Below are 24,173 nucleotides of genomic sequence, written 5' to 3'. Positions count from 1 at the left end.
TTCTTTTATAATTATATGAAGAAGCGACACAAGAAACTGCAACTTCTGTAATATAAAGAAAACAACACCCTATATAACGGATCCACTACATCACCGTCCCTCGAGAGGTATTATCGCCGTTCGCCATTTTTTGCCGTAAATCTAATTTATTTGTATTAGTTAATGACTTATCCACGTCGACTACCCACCAGTCTGTATAACTCTTTCGGTTATCCGTATGGTCTGATGAAGAGGTCTTGATATTTCATTATTATTTCTGATTGTTACGAAAGTTTTGCATAGTATCTAAGTCATAGTGTTTTAATGGCTAATATTTTTGTGGTTATATGACGCATTATATTTTTATGGTACCGACCAGTTTAAAAGATTTTATTATATTTTATTTACCACCTTACATATATTTAAATGTTCTAATATTTTTGTACTATTAATATAAATGTGTTTATTTGGTCACATACATTGATTCAATTTTACAAGATTTTATATAAATGCAGGAGTAAATTTCGAATAGTGAAAAAGTTTATATGCCAAAGTATCAAGACGTCTCGCTCCACACTCATACCCGGTTGACGGTGCGAGCGTGCCACGGTCCAATTATTTTAAGTTTTGTTCCGTGTCCGGGCATTCCGCGGTTTGCGCCTCCCACTGTCCATTAAAACGGACGTTTTCACCCCGGCGGACGGTCAAACGCTTTTACGATATTTACTGGAGTTAGAGTAAATTAATTATTAGAGATTCATATATAAACAATGGGATTCGTTTTATAGTTAACGAGCTTTTTCCTGCGGCTTCGCCCGCGTTACGAAGTAATATTTTCATCCTCTTGGGGGTAGAATTAATCAAAATCCTTTCTTAGCGGATGCCTACGTCTTAACATCTACCTGCATGCCAAATTTCAGCCCGATACGTCCAGTGCGTTGATAGATCACTATGTCAGTCAGTCACCTTTGATTTATATATATTATTTAGATTTAGATGAATATTAAGTACTATGTTCGTGTAAATGTCTTAGAAGTCTAAGAGATGAAATCAAATAAAGGCATGGGGAGTAACATCTTCTTACAAAGATAACCCTTATTAATATGGATGCCAGGATTAATATCTTTCTAGGCGAAATCTATATCCAGTAGGGAATTTTAGGACTCCACATGAACAACTTATTTTCTTCAATATAGCATGTTTAAGTGGGGCTGTGGTATGTTTTAAAGGGTATGGTAATTAAGAGACACCTACCCTAAAAGATGACGCATTGCAAAATAGTTCTTAAAGTTAATAATTATACTTCCATACAAAGACAAGACCAAAGCCAACTTCAAAGTATTAAACACTAGACGTCCTATACAAATGTTATATTGACCACTTCAAACTTCAAAGTGAAAATCCAATCGGAAAATCACAACACGATCTTAAGCCCAAAACAATAACATCAAAAGCCCTCCAGGCGACATGTGGCCTCATAAGTAGCGGTGACACACTACAAATAAAGTTACGCATTTAAGAACAATTCGTTTATTAATTCACCATGCATTAGAAAATAACCCTTATTTTTCAAAATGTTCACAGAAAAACACACCCTTTGTATATGTGATACGCAATAATTTATAAGGCAGTGTTCACATGTATAAAATCAGAGTTATTCCAGTTAAGTCAATTGAAATAAAACCATATTCAAATATTGAAGGGAGCGATCGGTTAAAACGTATGTAATTATTTGAGTGTCGGGGACGCGGCTAGCCATGCGTGGTGGTTTAATGAATTTAAATGGGACTACCCATTTCAAGTCACGCGAAAAAAACTCATCTGTCGATTTTTTAAGATTAAAATTTTTAGAGATAGATATGAATAAATCAAAGGTAAAACACATACACTATGTTACGCGTAGTTAAGTATATTCCTGATTTTGTTTGTTGTTTAATTTTAAAAATCAGTTGCAATAAATTCACCGTTAAGTATAGGTACTAACAATTTATTATACGCTGTCTTAAACATTAGGTATTTCCCGAAATTAATTTATATTAAACCCTTAAGGGCAGGTGGTAGAACCATTTGTGGTTCGACTCCGGCGGCACCACCGCTACACCTATTTCTGCCTAATAACAGCAGTGTTAGGCGCTACTGTGTTCCGTTTTGAAGGGTGTGGTAAGGGAGACATACTTTTTCGAAGCGATCCAGCTTAGGCCTCAGGGGTAGCGGCGCATCTGTGGTCGACCTCAGGTAGGAATATCTAATCCTATCTGGGGTTGATTTCAGATGTCCATGGGCGGCAGTCGCCACTTACCGTCAGGTGGACTGCATCCTCGTCTGCGACTCCTATATTATAAAAAAAATATGTATTCTAAATATATATTTAAATGGAACTGGAACCTGGAACGTCCAAGAATTGAACCTCGAATTTACAGAGTAGAATCTCATAATACTGCTATAGTCTGATTCATAATTAGGTGTCCAAAATGTAAACAAAGAAATGTCACTGTCAAAATTAACAAGAAATAAAAACTAACAAATTCAACAAAAACTGAAAACTTTAACAACTATACACAATTTAACAAACGTGCTATGAAAACGAGAAAACATTCGAGTTCGATCACAATCACGTAAATGAATAATATTAGCTACGAAACTTAAAAATGACGGCACAAGAAATGTTTTGGATTCAGAGTGTGTTACCATTATCACATTTTAATTTTCTACCATAAACCTTGTTCTTTTATTATTATTACTGTATGGAAAGAAATTGAGGTAATATAAATATGATAAAAAGTGAATTAATCTTAATTTATTTAGATTATTATTTTATTATTGTTGTATTACTTTAATATCGTCAAAAATAAGAAACTACCATTTGAAACGTATTTTCTTGATATGTCAACACCTTTGTTTACCTTTTGGACACCTAATTATGAATCAGACTATACATTGATATCACAATACATAATGTGTTAAATACATCAAAACAATTTTAATGCCCGCCAAAGAGTTCGCTGCCTACATCTTCTGTAAGAACAATAGGGGGACTGCACACGGCGGTCGCGTGCCGGCCGCGCGCAGTGATGGGCACCGGAAAATTGTTCTGATGTAGTGGCGTCGCCTTGCGATGGTGTGGAGTGTCTTCTCGTTTATTAATTTATTTTTAATGTATTTTTTGTTTGAAATAAATATATTATAGTGCAAAATAAATAGATGCAAAATTGTTATTGATTAAGTAAAGAGATATCTATAAAGAATCTATAGATTACACCAAGCAAAGCGATATTAAGTGGAACGATGACTTTTTTAAAAATAAAAAATAATTTTAAAGTACTGTACTGTACTAAAAACTGTAGTGGTAAGGTTTTCGAAATAATAAGTGGATACCTTTTGTATGAAATGTAAAATTTTTTTACTCGTTTTTTTAATTTTGTAGTCAAAGTAACTACTTACATCTATAATACATTGTACTTACATTGTACTATGTATATAATATATTGTACTTTGAATAAAAAAACAATTGTTTCATTTCGAATTTGTACAGTTCTATTATTTCTACATCTAACGGCGACTCCATAGTTCCATGTTCCACACTTCTACATCTTCCATTTACGAACGTTTGATTCGATCCCGATTTTGTCAACGGTAAAACAGTGGACGGTCCTCGATTGTTTTTATACAATTTTGTGCACACGACTTTATATTCGGAGCTTTATTTGGTTTGATTTGCGAGTGACATTGTTGTTTCTTATGTTTTGTTATGTCGTAACATTTTTTGTTACGTTTTGTTATCTGTTTTGTGTTTATGTTGGCGTGCGCGTGTCTGGTGATAGACTGTCAAATTTACATTATAATGATTTGATGCGTTGTTTGCGTCGTGTGAATGTTATTTGATATTTCGGGTGTTAAATCGTCATAGTCGTAGAACAAAGTCGGATTTAACAAATACCAAACTTTACAGGGCAGCCATTTAAAGTTATTCGCAAACGTCATTTACTATGCGCGCATTTCAAATCCGTCGTTATACCGACTGATTAATTTGAAAACTAAAATACATAGATTTTTTTCTGTATGTTATTCAAATATGTATGATAAAAAGTGAATTTCGCATTTTTGTCAAATCCGTCTTTGTTCTACGACTATGACGAAATGTGATTCTATCACATTTCGTCATAGTATTGTTAAGTATTGTAAAATAATATCTTTGTTACAATAAATATTTTATTAAAAGCCATTACATTTCCATGACTGATTAGATATTTAACTTATCATAATATCTGTAGCAAAATACCATACATTTTTTTTTTATTTTGAAATCAATATGGAATATAAATGTATAATTCAAAAACCTTACCAGTTTTAGTAATTTGTTTAAATACAGAGTTAATTAACTTACGAACTGTCGAATTATCCACACGGCCAATCACGTGCCCACTTCGCGGGGGGCCTGATTTTATAAGTCTTAGCATACAATACTATTTATTATTCTATCATCACAAAACCCCATTGTAATGACATACTACAATTATAATAACATTCGTAGACCCTACGTAGACCCATATACTAAGGCTATTTTTCTACTGTTGTACAAATTGTATGGAATTGACGCAATTCGTTTTGGGAAAGTTGTCGCGTCGATTTTCGATTCAAATGGTCGAACTATTGGTGGTTCGACTCCAGAAACATCACTGATAGACTTATCTACGTTCTATCTGCGTTCTGGTTTGAAGGAAGTGGTAATATAAACACCTCTATGAGGTGATTCAACTTAATTCTTAGGTGTACAACGCTTCATACTGAATTCAGGTAGGAATTAAATTATATTTGTGACTGATTAAATATATGGTTATAATGGTAGACAGAATGGTTAATTGATATTAACAAGAGTCTAGAGTCTAATAGAGTCTTTCAAATTAGACAATCTATTCAAAACTTATCATAAGCAATACACAGGTCAAACTGAAACAAAAGTGAAAAAAGCTATCTATGATATTATCCGACATTACAACTTAAAATTGTGTTCGAACGTATCGATAGGAAAAAGTACACAAAATAATTTAGTTAACTTTATTTTAGTTTCACCGAACGGTAACATCAAAAACAAACATATTTGTACAAATTTCCGCAAACACGGCTCGCCGTAGGCTTCGTCTCACAAAAGTAACTCTCCCGTGACTAATAGAATAACAATAAACTGGATGGCATGCAAACAGGAATAGATTAAACAAGCGTTTTATGTATTATATCGAGCTCATATTTACCTATGCAGGAAGCCCTGGGTTCGAATCCCGGCGTGGCAAACTTGCAATTGTAATAATTAATAAAGATTTCTGTACCTATTGGGTCTGGGTGTTTGAGATAGTGTAACACAGGAAAACCAAATATGCAGCTAAGAGTGTTGAAGAAGTGTGAAGGATAAATAGGCCGGACGTAAAGTTGGAGGCCATTATGAATTTTAGCTCCAAGCGTGTGCGGTTCACATGCCAATCTCGCATTTTCCAAACTAACTGCTTAATAAAATTAGTTCGCAAAGTCTCTTAATATTGATTAGGGAGGCATTGAATTCTTACCATGACATGGACTATATGGTACTAGCTTCTCTTCCTTAAATAAATTTACACATTTATAAATTTCACGTCGCCTTAAAACGATGACCGTTTACTTGTCATAACTAAACGTCTTGATTAAGTTACGTTCTTGAGTAATTTAAAGAACTTCAATTTAAATAAATCAGATTTAAATTTTAATGTTATGTTGTAAAAGAATCCCACACATCAATGTTTTATTCATAACAAACTTAAATTGTTATTGTTAATAGTTCTTTGTTACTGAAAGCCCGGGGCGATCGCGTGGCGTATAAAATGGTGAAATTACAATAAAAAGTCAACGTGAATTAGCAGTTGAGGGTTGAATGAATTTGCTGGGAATTAACCTTTTCTTGTTTATCGGTGACTAATTTAGGGTTAATTTTCGTCAGAATTTTTATTCATCACGCAATTTATTTGATAATTAGATTCGTTATAAGTAATATTTACAGGCGGCTACGTATACCTACCTATTGCAATTTATTTATGTTTGTATTTATTGTATAGTGCTTCTCTGATATTTTAAAAAAATCTGTTCAATTTGGTGACACATTTTTACATCTGCACTGCCTGTCTAAGGTAATTTCATATTTTTATTTGCTTTTTTTCAATATTATAACGTCTAACAAATATACCGTAACGTACATGTTACATGTAATAACTCTAATATTAATTCTAACAATTTAAATATTACAATTAAAATCAATGGTTGTAGAAATATTTCATAGCAATAATCATAACCTTGTAACCTATAGTTCTCTTAATAATTGCTAACAACTTATTGTATTTCATGTTATAAGGAGAACAATTATCTCTCCTGACCACTAACAACGGGATAACGCTCTAATGAGCGCGGCTGGTCGATGAGACCCCTGGACATCAAAACAAACATAGCAGCCACGTGGCCATTCAGAAAGCATTCGACAAATTGCCGCTGAAGTACGAAATATGTCAATTATAATCAAAAGGGAGAGATTATTGGTATCGTATTGTCCAGATTTTGTGTAGTGGACGTTAACAAGGGTATTGAGCACGTATTCATTAGAACTAAGAGATTACTTGGTTGGTGAGGTTCGGGTTGAAGCTATTGATCAAACTTTAATGATGTTCAATAAAATCCATTTTTTTTCCTATTTATTTAAAAATTATTTATTTATAAAAATTAAAATATAAGTAAGTAAAACACTTATGAAAAACCCACGTATATGTCAGTAGATTGCTTACATCCGATTGCTTGCATTTTTATTCAAAACATGATTCAACAAAATTATATTCCTACATGCAGATGGTTCAATTAGCTAAGATTTCTGTTTTCTACCTCAATATTGTCATGAAATTATTCGACAAACTCATGAAAAATATACAAATAATGTCCTCAATATAGCACACTATTTATACGAGGTCCCTCATTTCAAAGCAATTAATACCAATATTTAATTTCACTCAAGCGATTGTCAACTCCTTGCGATTCACACGTCGTTTTGAGTGTTCACAAATTATCGTATTTCAATACTATTTCCCACGTATTATTAGACACGTGTTGGGCGTTTAAGGGCACGTCGAGAGGGAAGGGCGTGTCCTCAACAAATATTGTCTTTGAGGACACACTAGACCAACTTGACTATTTACGGGTTGAGTGTGACACGGTGAATAGACGTGAATAATGTTATGTTTTGAAGTGGTTGTCATTATTCAAATTCAAATTTTATTTGGATGCTGCTATTAAGGACGTGAATAAAAATGAATAAAATGTACTTATCATTTTTTCATTGAAAAATTAAGAAAGGGTGTTTTTTCTTAAGTCACAAGTTAATTAAAATGACTAAATTTTAATTAGGATCAAAAAATTAATTGTGTTCACTTAAATGACAAACCTAGTCACCCTTGGCCTTAACTTTCGTAATCTTATGAAAAGAAAAGTATTCGCAGAAATTTAATAGTGTTTCCATTAATAACTGACTATACTTCGCACTACTTGTCTTTCATCAAGCAGATTACATTAATCCTACAGTACAACCACGTTAAAAATGCTATCTATTCTATAATGATAATTGTGACAGCTTCTGCGATACACGCATGCTTGCTTGACGATAGCGTGTATAGAATTGTAAGAAGTATAACACAATCATATTCCCAATAGAAGTGTAAATAAAACCACTAACCTTGCCTAAGCCGATCTGCAGACTCGAATCGTAACAGGGGTAATGCGTACGGTGCTGCCACGAAAGAAACTCGGCCTAATCTTCCTGAGGAGTAGTCTATATTCACTTCACAAGGCACACGCGGTAGTACGGCTATTTCACGTGTAAAAGCAGTGCAAGTAGGTAGTACAGATCGTCTGTATAATCTCACCGACCGCAAGACGACCACTGGTCGAAAGAAGTAACATTCTTAATGAGTTTTTACATCTACCCACCAAAAGTTGACAAATATTTTATATTCTGCGAACTACAATGATAATATTTGAAATCTAACATATTTAAATTATTTAAAATACTTCGCATCGTTTGTGTCATTAGCCTTAACATAAAAAATATTTGAATTATTAAAATACATTATTTGTGACATTACTCGAAGTTCATTACGAGATTGTTACAAAGTAATAGCAACACAAACATAACATACACAATTGCAAGTTACACAAACAAACGGGCCTACCTTATTAATACGGAGCCGCAAACGGAAGCCCCGAGGCCTGATCTCCGATACTAATCCTCCACTGACATCCATGCAAATAAATCTACTGAAGTAAAGTTTCTAGAAGTGACATAGTCTGACACAAAACAGTAAGTTACATTACCGACCCTACCAAACTAAATATTTTATAAGAGTCGACTGACGTTTTGACGACAGTATCGAAAATGTGTGCTTTATCGACAGTATTTTCAGCAGTGCACCCGTTGATAACTGGCTATTGCCACCCAGGGATAATGGTAATCTAGCCTAGATAATATAAGAGTACTACCTCATGTTAGGCACACAGCTGCCCCTAAGTACTAAATTGGAACAACTCTGATAAGTATGTCTCTCTTTAAACTGCAAAAAGTAGCACAACCACCTTCAGAAATTTAAATTCATAATTGGATTATTCTGTCTGCCCCAGAATCGACCCCGAACCCACTACGTATCACACCGCTGACCACTCCGCCACGCGAGTCGTTCTAGGAGTTATTGTCTTTTCCAGCTAACTAGTTCCCAACCACTTCCGAACATAAGCTCAGGTCAATTTCTGTCTGAAGTTATCTCTAATATCGTCAGCTTATCCGTTCCGGGAATCCGTAGGTACGAGTAGTTTGTGCGTCGGAACTAGAGTCGGATGATTAAGGAAATGAAAGGGTTGTTTACGTGTAACCAAATATTCATTGGTCAAGTGTCATGTTACCCTTAGTAATTGCTTTACTAGTGAATGGGAAATTTGGTGAAGATTTTGTCTTTGTTTGTCTTTGATGACAAATTTCCCATATTTTTTTTTTCTTTTAAAGAAAAATATAATCGTATTTTCCTCATTTTATGGAAAAATGAGGAAAATACAATTACCATTACGATTATGACTCTACATTTATATACGCAATTTATGATACCTAAATCACTTTAAAAAATCAGAAGTGCAAGACTGAACTTTAACCTCCACCTTTCCGAATGAAAGTCCCAGTTTCTTAATAACGGCTATCACTGCTAATGTCTATCTAAATACCCGATATTTGAGAATCTTGCGGAAAAACAAAACAAAAACTAGAAGTTATTGTCCTTTCGTAATAAATGTCATTAATGAAGATCCGTATGCTTTATACTTCAAAGGCCAGATTCAGTTAAAAGATTTTTGGATAATAACGAATGTACATATATTTTTTGATAAATAAATTCTGTGTAAAAACTAAAAAAAATACATAAACTGCACACATGCCAAGCTCCCAATAAAATTGATCATGAAAGCATTATCACAATATGAATTCAACCCTTTTCCTGCGACCGACGGTTGTAAAAGTTTACAACTACGCTTCCGTACCCCACGACATCTATTGTGATGTTGATGTTCCTACGCTATTAAATTCTTTTGATATACTAGACACATAACGTAGGCAACGAAAGATAATAATAAAATATCTGATGTAAAATGTATTATACAAATAATAACGAAATATAAGTAGATTTTCGGTATAATACATTCGACGTTTATAGGCATTCGTATAATTAGCATTATTTTTTTTACACGTAGCAGTTAAATGTTGACTTTGTTGAAGATATTTTACCTTGCATTTACTTTAATTTGAATTGTTTCCAATTATTCCTCGTAAAAAAAAACAAATGTAGATTGCACGGAAAACTTCATTCAAAATATATAAATGAAATTCAGGTAACTCGATTAAAACAATTATTGTAATACATTTTATAAAATGGTGGAAAGCAATCTTAATAATTAATCTTAAGAAAAGCCAAGCTAAGTCAAACACATATATAAATACACATATACATAATATAAATCACATTTATAAATTGCGGCATTTCGAGGTTCTTTCCCAATTCATTTGTAACTTTTTGGAAACGGTTACAATGATACGGTTACTTTCGGAATTTTAATCCATTTGCGTACCCATTTGAAACGGAAGTAATCTGAGATGTATTAAACGAAGTATGTTATTGTGTCGTGTTCTTTAGAAACGATCATGTACATCATTTATTATGAGTATTTTGTAACAGTACAGCATAAAAATAAAGGACGTCTTTAATATTTATCAAGTGTCGGATTTGTTATTTTATCTTAATGCCGTTTTATAATTTTCGATTTATGTTCTGGGTCTGGATGTTTTTGTACTACGCGAGGACATAGGAAATTTAAGAGTGAGCTTACTGACTAAACATCATATACCGAAGTATAAGGTAAAGTCATTTTTTGGTCCATAAATTAGTCAATTAAAAAAATGTCAAAATTCCTAAATTACATTTCTAAGCAGGAACACTTAACCACCCTTTTCCTAGTAAGTCAAACGAACCCTTGCCATCGGCATCCGGAAGTCAATAGACGTTATCGTAAAACTTTACGATGACTTCCGGCGAATTAACGTCATCGGACGGTACGACATATTGACGTGAAATATGTGAAGCACTTTTCTGCAGATTTTCTCTTTGGTTATCTTTACTAAACATTGAAGAAAAATATTATATTAGAGATAAAAATAAATCACGAATATTTCCGCAACTTCTATAGTTCGTATTCAACGTAATAGGTAAGCAATGCTGGGTGCGGTCAGGTGTCGAATGGGTAACCACTATCTAAACAAACTCAGTTCTGTGCTTCGGGGGACATTTTCAGCCTGTCCCAGTTGTTATTAACAGATAGCAATCATTTAACCTCGTCTGGTGAATAAGATGTTTAAGTAACTTCTACACTTTTTCAAGAATCTGCATGGGAGCAGCGGAATTTCACATCAACTTGTAATTCCAACTGTTGTCCAGCAATAAATACTCGTAGAATAAATTACGTTTAGACATAATATTTTATATGGAAGAAGTCAGTACAAATTCCAAAAGTTCAAATTTGGCAACCAATAAAAAATACAATATTTTAGCCCTTACAAATACTATGTCAATACAACACGTGTTTCTATTTATATAAATATCGTACATTTAAAAAATCAGTGGCAATGCCCATTTAACTTTTGTTAAAGTGACCCCACGCTTGCTCGTTGAGGGTATTTTTTGTACCCTTCGAAATTTATTACAGAAGCACTTTAATATACTTTTGGTGACTTACTATCAAATATAAAATTCTGTTCTGAAAAATACTACTATGATATATTTTTTTATCATTTTGTGATTGTACATATTTCGCATACATACAGATTTTCTCGGGTGAAATTCTAAGTACTTAATAAGTAATAACTTTTTTTGTTTATTATTCTTTAAATGCGCACAGAAGATACCTTTGCACAGCTTATTTCTATAAAGAATATAATATAATGCGTTTTTGTATACTTAACTATATTTCTACTATGTGTTATAGAAAAGATTTTCTGTAATGTACAGTATTGCATTATTAGTAAATGGAAGTTCACAAGTAAAACATTTCGAGATTTTAAAATCAAAGTCTAAAAATCCAATTATAGTATCCGAGGGAGTACCGTATAGAATTGTAAAGGTAACAATTCACCGAATTTAAACCTCGTAATGTTAAATGGAGTGTATTCACGACCCCGAACATGTGTACTTGCTTACTAATGGATTTAAAATTTATCGCACTGCCACCCACTTTGCTTACCCATATTTGAAGTGCTTAAAAATATGAAAAGCATCCTTATTGTACCGGAGTAAGTGTAAAAAAATGTGTGTATCTTAAATGTTTGATGGTCCCATTTAGTTATATGGAAACTTTCATATTTCCTATTAGAATTAGTAGTACCGCGCGACAAACGAAGTGTTAGCGTTATTACGGTGCTCTGCAGTTAAAATAGTTAAAATCCAGTAAATAGTAATTATTTTGCAAGTTAAAACGTTTAACAAGGACATTTAGTGCATTGTGTTGAAAGTGACGCTAATACTGATATAATACAAGTGAAATAAAAGTGAAAAATATCAAAATTAAATTGTTAATTTGCGTCACTAACTACCGACCTAACGGGGATCGAAGCAAACGCGTAAGCGATACGTATCACACGACGAACACGACCTTACGGCCTTATACATATAGCCGCAAGCGTGTGCCGGTCTGAGGTGGTTTGAATAACTGCGCGATTACCTACATACAGCGTTTGTTAAACTGATTCTTACGCATTAAATTTTATTTTCGTATTATACTATCTATCGAAAGATGAGTTTAAAAATTAAACAGTGTGCTGGATGCTTGTCGAAAATAAATAATAAGGACTGCATGACATGCTCACTTTGCAAAGATATCTACGATCTTAACTGCGCTAATATTTCAAACCAGCGCTTCTCCACATTTGATAAAGATAAAAAAGATAAATGGGTTTGTCCTGGGTGCCGAAATAAAGAACGGAAACGAGACAACACAAACACCCCAATCCATTCCAGGATAGGTGCACAGGACATCGGTGATACCATGGGAAGTCCAAGGAGCCCTGACGTTGACTACATAACGCAGCGTAAAAAATCTCACCAATCACATTCACTAGACGAATCCCTACTGTCAGCTATTAGATCAGAAATCCAAGCCTCAGTAGAAAAGTCAGTGAATCAGGTCATAAAGGACTCAACGCTAATGAAAGATTTGCGATTTATCAAAGAAGAATTAAATTCCTTAAAGGATCTCAAAAGCGGAATTGAATTTCTAAGTAAAGAATATGATGTAATGAAAGAAAATTGGAAAACTTCTCAAGAAAAAATAAAATCCCTATCCAGCGAGAATTACAACCTTTGTACGAGAGTAGAAGATCTGTCAAACAGACTCCTTTTACTGGAACAACACTCACGTGAAACAAACATTGAGGTGAATGGCGTACCTGAAAGTAAATCGGAAAATTTGATGACCGTTGCTAAAAAGCTGTGCAACACAATATCACTCCCAACCGAACATATTGAAGCCGCTACATGTACTAGAGTCAGAAAAATGAACGATACGAACAATAGACCACGCGCAATTATAATAAAACTTCCGTCAACTAGAATTCGGGATGAGATACTGGCGGCGGTTACAAAGTTCAATAAAAAGAATGTTTCCAATAAACTAAACACAGAACATTTGGGAGTTGGAGAGGCCAAGTCACCAGTTTTTGTTTCAGAACACTTGGCTCCATTCTTCAAAGCATTACATGCACGTACTCGCCAAGTAGCTCGAGAAAAAGAGTACAAGTTTGTCTGGGTTCGAAATGGCCGTATTTTTGTGCGAAAAAATGACCAGTCGCCTGCAAAACAAATAAAATGCTACGAAACTCTTAACACCCTATGATCACGTGTAAACAAAAAAAATCCTGTATATAAAACGACAAAATGGCTACCTTAAAAGTGTACTACCAAAATTTTAGAGGCCTAAAAACGAAGACCAGAGACCTAAGACTGGCTGAATTGCTACATGATTACGACGTCATTGTGGGTACAGAAACTTGGTTGGATAACAGCGTGTATGACAATGAACTGTTAAGTAACAACTACAATATATACCGAAGAGATCGCGAATCAACTTCCTTGGCGAATAAAATCGGCGGCGGCGTTATTGTAGCGGTATCTGTAAAGTATCCCTCCAAAAGAATGAAACGTTTTGAAAGTTCTGTGGAGGACTTGTGGGTGTCCATTAAACTCGCAGCAGGGGACATGAAAGATGTTCTATTTGGCGCTGTTTACCTACCTCCCCCAATAAATACTACAACATTAGAATCGTTTCTTGAAAACTGTAACGAAGCAGTTTTATCTCATTCTGGTAATGTTATTATCTTGGGTGATTTTAATCTAGGTTTCATAGATTGGGTTCAGGACACAGGTAGAACATCTTTCTTAGTGCCAACAAACTATAATTGTAGCTTAGGTTACTTATTGATTGATTTTATGTCTCTAAATAATTTTTCACAATTTAATCATGTTAGAAATCACAACAACCGCATGTTAGATTTAATTAATTAATTTAAACTAAGTAATTTAGAGGATTTTTTCGTCAAAAACTGTGAAAATCCACTATGTAAAATTGATTTACACCATCCAGCCTTAGAAATAATGTTACACATTAAGACGCCTCTGTTTTTGGAACATAAACAATTTGCAACATATAATTATAAAAAAGCCGATTACTCTTTAGTTAACAAAGAACTGAGTAAAATAGACTGGATCACAGAATTGTCACGTGCTGAGAATGTCAATATCGCTGTTTCCATATTTTATAAAATAATATATTCAATAATTGAATCAACAATACCTAAAGCAAAAGCGAGAAAATTTAAATTTCCTCCATGGTTTTCATGTAATCTTATAAAATTAATAGGCGAGAATAACAAAATTAGAAAAAGATATAATGCATACCGTAACCCTAGAGATGAAATAGAACTTAATTTAATTAAAAAAAGAATTAGAATAATGACATCATTGTGTTATACTGAACATATAAAAAATGTTGAACGGGCACTAAAACATAATCCAAAAAAGTTTTGGTCCTATGCTAAAGGACTGCGAGGTAGCTCATCAAATCTACCTTCTGAAATGTTTCTAGACGACAAACTTGCTTGTAATAGACAGGAAATTTGTAATCTTTTCGCTTCTCATTTCTCTTCCACGTTTTGTCCGTTAGAACAGTCCGGTAGAACAACAATACCACCGGATTTAGGGAGCTGCTTTCCCCAATTATTTTTGAGTAATATTAAAATTATTGAACGTGATATCGAAAAAGTACTTAAGTCAGTCGATCCTAGTAAAGGTGCAGGTCCAGATGGAATACCACCCTATTTTATTAAAAAAACCTATAAACATTTAACACTTCCATTAAAGATATTATTTCAACAATCAATTGTTACTGGAGAATTTCCAAATGAATGGAAATTAGCTCATGTAATACCCATTCACAAAAAGGGGGATAAATGCAACATTAGGAATTATCGGCCAGTATCTATTTTAAGCATGTTCCCTAAACTCCTTGAAAGAATAGTATGTCCTATCATAACCTCACATTTATCAAAGATGATTTCTAATTATCAACATGGCTTTAGCGCGCGGAGGTCAACAGTGACAAATCTTTTAGGATATGTCTCCGATTTAGCATATGGTATGGATAAAAAAACTGAGGTAGATTCCATCTACACAGATTTCAGTAGTGCCTTCGATAGAGTAGACCACAGAATACTTTTATCTAAGCTGAAATTCTACGGGATTCACGGAAACCTATTAAATTGGATAAAATCTTACTTATACAACAGAATCCAAAGGGTGACAACACAAGGTTTCAAATCTTTTTCCTTTTTTCCAACTTCAGGAGTTCCTCAGGGATCACATCTCGGGCCAGTCTTCTTTCTAGCGTTTATAAATGACATTACTAATCATATTAGCTCTAGTAAATGCTCAATTTTTGCAGATGATTTAAAATTATATAAGCACATAAACTCTCAAGATGATATAACTGAATTACAAGCAGATCTTGATTCTGTTAGTAACTGGTGCACAATTAATAAGATGAATCTAAATACTAATAAGTGTCTTCAGATAAAATTTTCTAGAAAAAGAAAAGTGACCACTTCTAGTTATTCCATAGGCGGAGAAAATCTAGCTGAATCTAGTGTTGTCCGCGATCTCGGTGTAATGATAGATAAAAAAATAAGCTTCATAGATCACGTCGACAAGATCACATCAGGTGCGTGGAAGATGCTTGGGTTCTTAAAAAGAGTATGTAAGGATATAAATAACCCAATAGCCATTCTCACACTTTATAAATCTCTTATACGCAGCGGCCTTGAATACGCATCTCCTGTATGGAACCCGTCGTATAAAGTCCATAGCGACAGAATAGAACGCGTCCAACGAAATTTTACTAGGTACTTAGCATACAAAGATCGAAATTGTCCCTATCGCGCCGATTACAATACAAGACTTTCATATTTTAACTTAGAATCCCTTGAAAAGAGACGAAAAATCAATGATCTCAAAACACTTCATAAACTGATTCACGGTCTACTAATATCTCCAGATTTATTAAGCCTCATTAATATAAAAGTCCCCCGGTCCATACCTAGATACCCACTCAACAAAGTTTTTTCCTTAAGCGACTGTAGAACGAATTTAGGTTCGCATGCCCCTTTAAACAGATTTATGCAAACTTACAATAACATCAGTTTTAACAGCGATGTGGACATTTTCCACACTGACAACATAAATCAATTTATAAATCATTGTTGCATGCACTTACAATAGTTACAATAGTTGTTCGTTTTTTTTCTTTTTCTTTTTTTAATTCCAACTTAGATGTGAAATTACTAATTTGATATTTTCTCTTTTAATTTGTTTTTTATTATTATATGTTATATTATAACCTAACCTACACTTCGTTGTTAAGCTATAATACGATGAGTGTTGTATATACCTGTAATGGCGAATCACACTGAACCAAACATATTGTAATATTAATATTAAGGAATGTCTAGTGATAAGTCGATGGTGTATCTAAATCAATAAATAAATAAATAAAATAAATAAATAAATTAGAAATGTGCAAAAATTATTTAAATTTTTAACGTATGCATAAATATATACACAAAAATTACTGTGTTATAACTATTCAAGCAATCTCTAATTTTGCATATTTTTATAACTTTGTAATCAATAACTATTTAGTGAATTATTAGTTGACGATTGATTGATAGTGATGTATTAGTTTATATTAACATAATATTACAAATGTGTTACTAGTAAGTATAGTAGTAAATATAAAATACATAATAATAAATAATATTTATAATAAACAATATATTATTAATAACAACTGTAGTATTTATGAGAAGATTTACTAAGCATCAACAGAAAAACCGGATAAAAAGAAAATCGTGAAAAACGACGCAAACATAATACACTTACGCAGAAAAACCATTCATCCCCGTAATCCGATAAACACTTTAACGGTTCCACACTCAATAATTTTGTTTCCCGGTCACTCCAATTTCCACTAATATCCTGCGCCAAAATTCGATTTACGTAAAAAAGTAGTTTTTTTTATTTTGTTCTCCCCTCAACCCGAGCAGTGGAGTGTTAAACACATTAGCGTCATTGCATCTGACTTAACCCCTTTCTATTTCAATAATAACATCGGAATCGCATTTATCTTTCCAATTGTCACATAACATTCTTTTTTCATTTTTATTGTATTTTTTTTTTCTTTTGATTAATTGTTTGCTTATTTCTTTTTTCTAATCGATTGTTTGCGGTAAGACGATTACGGTTGGGTTAATTCGTTTAATAATAAATTTTATAATGGATTTTTAACAAAAGGTAAAATTAATTTTTTTTGGCTACGCCCCTGTAATTTTTGAGTTTGTTTTTTACATTTGATTGTTAACCACTTGTGGGAATCGAAGCAATTTATCTATTAACGATTAACAATAATACAAATATTTATCTTTTATGTTATCTATTGAAATGTTTATTTTTTCAATCTGCGAATTACGTATAGCAGCCCTAAGAGGATCGCTGACGCTACCAACACGTGCATTGGCGAGTCATCGACTTAGACATAGATTTATTGCACATTAGCAATTTCGCAATTACCAATCAATACTTTCCGTAATTATTGTAACATAAAAATGTGTATTCTTCATCCAACTTAGATAGGAATCACTAGCCTTAAATATAAGTTTTATTGTAATTTTAATATAATTAAATTAGTTTTAAAGTAAATCTGGCTTTTTTTTGGAGCCTCCGAGAGCAGCAAACGTAATTGGCGCAGTCGGTAGGATACTCGCGGGCCGGTTCGCGTTAGCTAGGTCATCTAATATCGAAGATCGCGTCGCGAGTCACCCGGGTGGCTATCCAGCCCCGTCATCGAGTATCCAGAATCTACGGACCTGCTGCGACACAGGAGGAGTTTCCAGACATCGAAGCACCAGAGAAAACCAGATGAAACACCTGTAAGTGCACTTGAATCGTTCTCGTGTTGCTATCCTTTTGTCCTAAGTACCCTTCACCATTTTCCACCCTAGATTCGATAGGGACCGGCAGTCTGAATCTCGTCAGGCTCGCCGCGATAGTGTTAGCGATAGAACTAGAAATTTAGATTTTGAGTTAGATAATCAATTAGATAGTTTTAATAAATTAGATTATAATATAACAATGGCAGTTGACCCGGACACCATTTTTAAGGCACTCCGCTTAGTCCCGGACTTTGATGGCAACCCTAACGTATTAACGAGATTCATTAAGGTTTGCGACCAAGTAGTTATCAAGTACTTGCGCCCTGATCCAGGCAGTGAATTTTCAAATACATGCCTTCTAAACGGCATACTTAATAAGATTACAGGGACAGCAGCTTGTACCATCAATTCCAATGGCATCCCTGATAGTTGGGCAGGCATACGTAGTACTCTTATTAACAATTTTTCCGATCAACGTGACGAGACTACACTATACAATGACCTCTCATTAGCCACGCAAGGCAATAGATCCCCTCAGGAGTTTTTCGACCACTGCATGGCACTTTTTAGTACCATTATGACCTATGTGACCTTGCACGAAACTATAGACACCACTGTGACAGCTAAACGTGACTTGTATAAAAAAGTGACAACGCAAGCGTTCGTTCGTGGTTTAAAGGAACCCTTAGGGTCCCGTATACGCTGTATGCGCCCCGAAACTATTGAGAAAGCGCTCGAATATGTTCAGGAGGAAATGAACATCACATACCTCCAACAACGTAACGAGCTTCACAGAAGTCAGTTTATTCCAAAAACCCCTGTATTCCCGTCCACGTCATTCGCACCACCACGTGCACCTCCCAATTTCCAAAACCCAGCATCCAAGTGGCCGTCACCGATAGGGCAGCAGCCCATGAGGCCCCCGCCTCAACCATTTAAATTCCAACAACCCATGCAACATCATCGCATGCCAACCAATACTCAAAGGATATTCGGCGCACCGCCTCCTAATTATAATCCTCACAGTAATGTATTTAAACTACCACCAAGAAATAACCCTACTCAGTCATCAGCTCCTCAACCTATGAGTGGCGTTCAGAGATTCACTCCGAAACCATTACCTCACACCTTGATGACTGGTCATGATTGGAGAAGGTCAGGGAACCCGCCACCCAATAATTATTTTAAAACACGTGAAATGAACATGAACGAATGTGCTGCATATGACGGATCATATTACTACCCATATGATTGTTACCAAGAGCCGGTGTACGATTACGATGACTATAACAACTACTACACTAGTGACTATGCCCCCGACTTCACTTGCGACCCGACATATTATGACGCTTCAATCTACAACCCTTTACGAACTGAAAATACCACTCAGGTAGAAGATGTTAGTGACGATCAGGATTTTCAGAAGGACCCCCCTATACGAAAACCAAAATAGAACTTAACTTACAGACACAGAGACAATTACCATATATACAGATTTCCGACCCACCTTTAAAATTATTAGTAGATACGGGTGCTAACCAATCTTTTATTAGTCCTGAAGCTGTTGAAAATTATTTTAATCAATTTCCACTTAATTATGACCCCTTCGAAGTGACTAACATACACGCGACAACTAGAAACAATTATTCTATAACGCTACCATGTTTTTCAGAGTTCAATGATCGCGATAATATTAAATTATTTGTTTACCGATTCCATAATTATTTCGATGGACTTATAGGATTAGATTTATTAAATAAATGGGAAGCTCGAATAGATTTGAAAGACGGACAATTAATAACTCGCTCCGCTTCGAATCCTATAATGATGTATGATTCTCGGAACGTAAATCTGTACGAGGACATCATACCAGCTGGAACATCAAAGGCTATTCGTATACCGATAGACACTAGTGATGGCGATGTTTTTATTAAAGAACAAGTAGTTTGTAATTGTATAATTCACGAATGTATCACCACCGTTATTAACAACCGCGCTTACGTTGAGATCGAAAATCCAACACCAAACGACTTAATATTCTCGCTCGATCGGCCGGCGCACGCGGAATTATTTAATATCGAGTGCATGCGCACTAACCAACCATCGGCGCGCGCGCGGGAAGTAGTTTCACGCTTACGTTTAGATCATTTAAACGAGGAAGAAAAAGCGAATCTTAAGGCTCTTTGTTCTCGCTACTCAGACGTCTTTTATTTAGACGGCGAACCCTTAACATTCACTAATAAAATAAAACATCGTATTAGAACTACGGATGAGGTTCCCGTGCACACTAAAAGTTATAGATATCCGTTCGTTCATCGACAAGAGGTTAGGGATCAGATTGCGAAAATGCGAGACCAGGGAATAATCAGACCATCCGATTCCGCCTGGAGTTCACCTATTTGGGTTGTACCTAAAAAGATAGACTCCTCAGGTAAGCAGAAGTGGCGCCTTGTCGTAGACTTTCGTAAGTTAAACGAAAAAACGTTAGACGATAAGTACCCTATACCTAATTAACAAAGACCATAGATTTGCACGACGCACAGTTCGGGTTTAGGCCAGGGCTGTCGACGGAGACAGCAATATTACGCCTCAAGCATACCGTTCAGTACTACGCTACGCGAGGTACACCAGTCTACTCTTGCTTCCTCGATTTGTCAAGGGCATTCGACCTTGTGTCATACGACCTTTTATGGAATAAGCTCCTGAAGGAGACTAATACGCCCAAGGAGATTGTTCGTATAATAAGGTTCTGGTATCAGCACCAGACCAATAGGGTCAGATGGGCTGGAGCATACTCGAGAGACTACGGGTTGGAGTGCGGAGTGAGGCAGGGGGGGTGCACCTCTCCTCGGCTCTTCAATTTGTACATCAATGGACTGATTGATGAGCTTAGTAGAGCGGGGGTAGGATGCTTTATCGACGGACAATGCGTGAATAACATCAGTTACGCGGATGATATGGTTCTGCTAAGCCCATCAATTAAAGCTCTCGAGGTGCTTATAGGAATTTGCGAGAGGTATGCAGTGGCCCACGGCCTTAGGTACAACTCCAGCAAAAGTGAACTACTGGTATTTAAGGCAGGAAATAAAGTTCCTAAAACTGTGCCTTCAGTTAAACTTGGCGGAACGGTACTGAGTAGAGTCACCGAATTTAAATACTTAGGGCATTGGGTCAATGCGGACCTCTCAGATGACTTGGACGTGGAAAGGGAGCGTAGGGCATTGTCGGTGCGGTGTAACATGTTGGCACGTAGGTTCGCACGTTGTAACGCTGAAGTTAAGGTCACCTTGTTTAAAGCTTATTGTCAAACATTTTACACGTGCAGCCTATGGTCCAAATGTACTAGAGGATCGCTGAATGCCCTACGCGTCCAATATAATAATGGATTTAGGATGCTAATGGGGCTGCCCCGGTATTGTAGTGCGTCTGCTATGTTCGCTGAGGCTCGTGTTGACAGTTTTCAAACTATATTGCGCAAACGCGTAGCCTCAGTGATGCGGCGAGTGCGGGACAGCAACAATGGCATCCTAAATACCATTCTAGAAAGAGTGGACTGTCCTATAGTGAGGCACTGGAATGCATGCCACATGGACTCCAGAGCCACACTATTTAATATTAAATAATTGAATTGAATGTAGGTAAATGTATTTGTATTTCTTTTGTATTTTTAATGTGTAGTACTAACATAGTTCGTAAGAATATACTAACATTTAATGGACTTTGTCTGAAATAAATTATTAAAAAAAAAAAAAAAAAAAAAATATTACTGACGTACTGGACAAGTTAGGGAAGTGCCAATATTTTACCACCTTAGATTTAACCAACGGATTTTACCAAGTAGAGATGGACCCCCAGGACATACCAAAGACAGCTTTTAATGTCGAGCATGGCCATTTTGAGTTCCTTAGAATGCCAATGGGTCTAAAAAACTCACCTAGCACATTCCAACGTGTCATGGACAACGTTCTAAGAGGTCTACAAAACGACATATGTTTAGTATACCTAGATGACATCATAGTATTTAGCACGTCCCTTCAGGAACACATGTTGAACTTGGAAAAGGTATTTCAACGTCTTCGAGAGTCCAACTTTAAGATCCAAATGGACAAGTCAGAATTCCTGAAACTCGAGACTGCCTATCTTGGTCACATCATCAGTAAAGATGGCGTGAAACCTAACCCCGATAAGATTTCAGCCATAGAGAAATATCCCATTCCTAAGACACCAAAAGAGATAAAACAGTTTTTAGGTCTTCTCGGTTATTACCGAAAATTCATTCCTGACTTTGCTCGTATTACCAAACCATTAACACAGTGTTTAAAAAAGGGTAAGAAGATTACTTTCGATACCGAATACGTTAACTGTTTCGAAAAATGTAAAACCCTTCTTACTAATGACCCAATTTTGCAGTACCCAGATTTTTCTAAAGAGTTCAACCTAACCACAGATGCTTCAAACTTTGCTATCGGTGCAATATTATCCCAAGGCCCCATAGGTTCAGACAAACCCGTGTGCTACGCTTCTCGTACACTTAACGAAAGTGAGACGAACTATAGCACCATAGAAAAAGAATTGTTAGCAATTGTATGGGCAACTAAATACTTCCGCCCTTATCTCTTTGGTAGGAAATTTAAAGTTTATAGTGACCATAAACCACTACAGTGGATTATGAGTCTAAAAGAACCCAACTCACGGCTAACTCGATGGCGACTCAGGCTTAGTGAATATGATTTTACAGTCATATATAAGAAAGGAAAATATAACGTTAACGCAGATGCCCTCTCTCGAGTAGAAATTCATAACGACGAGATTAAGACGTTGATGATGCAAATCGACGACTTAAACTCCTTTATAAGAAAGCCGACTGAATGTCTGCCTACTCCAAATAATAGTTCTTCAAAGGAAATTGTCAAACCCCCGACGGAAAACCCGACCGACTTACAACCTACTAGAGCTAACTCTTCCACGGAAACCGTCGACTCCTTGTTGGGTAACCCAACTGACTTTCCACTAACACATGTTAACTCTTCTACAGAAACCGTTCACACCAATAAGGAAAATCCCATATTAGAAATCCCCATTACTGACGAACCTCTAAACAAATTTAACCGACAGATACACTTAACTATTGTTAGCGATATTAAAAGAAAACCCGTTCTTACTAAACCCTTTGATACCCACACTCGAATTAGTATACAAATCTCAGAACATAATTTGGAAGAAGATCTTATAAACGCTGTAAAAGAATACGTTAAACCTAAAATTAAAACCGCCCTCTTAATCAACCCCACTCTAGCGATGTATTCCGTCATACCTATCTTACAGAGTAAATTCAAAAGCTCCTCTATGAACCTTGTATTAACTAAATTTGAGATAGAAAACGTAAAAGAATATCTTCGCCAGCAGGAGATTATCCAACACTACCATGATGGTAAAACAAACCATCGAGGCATTACCGAGTGTTACCTAGCTTTGTCATCCAAGTACTATTGGCCTAAGATGAAAGAGCATATCACTAAATTTATTAATGAATGCACCATATGTGGACAAGCCAAGTATGACCGGAACCCAGTGAGACCTCAATTCAATGTAGTTCCACCTGCTACTAAACCCTTCGAAATTGTACATATGGACCTATTTACAGTTCAGGGTGAAAAATACATTACTTTTATAGACGTTTTCACTAAATATGGTCAAGCCTATCCACTTCGCGACGGAACAGCTATCAGTATACTACAGGCATTATTAACATATTGTTCACATTTCGGTGTGCCAGTAACGTTAATTACAGATAACGGGACTGAGTTCACAAACCAATTATTTTTAGAATTTACTAGACTACATAAAATAAATCACCATAGAATCCTAGCTCACTCTCCTAACGATAACGGTAATATAGAAAGATTTCATTCCACATTATTAGAACACCTTAGAATTCTTAAGTTACAACATAAAGACCAACCTATAATCCACCTTGTTCCTTACGCTATAATCGCCTATAATAGCTCCATACATAGCTTTACTAAGTGCAGACCTTTCGACTTACTTACCGGACATTTTGACCCAAGAGACT

The sequence above is a fragment of the Epargyreus clarus genome, unplaced genomic scaffold (assembly GCF_041222505.1).
Source record: "Epargyreus clarus isolate Ecla_fem2 unplaced genomic scaffold, WU_Ecla_fem_2.2 ptg000010l, whole genome shotgun sequence".
NCBI classification, from domain to species: Eukaryota; Metazoa; Arthropoda; class Insecta; order Lepidoptera; family Hesperiidae; genus Epargyreus; species Epargyreus clarus.
Note: the sequence above shows the minus strand (reverse complement) of the source record.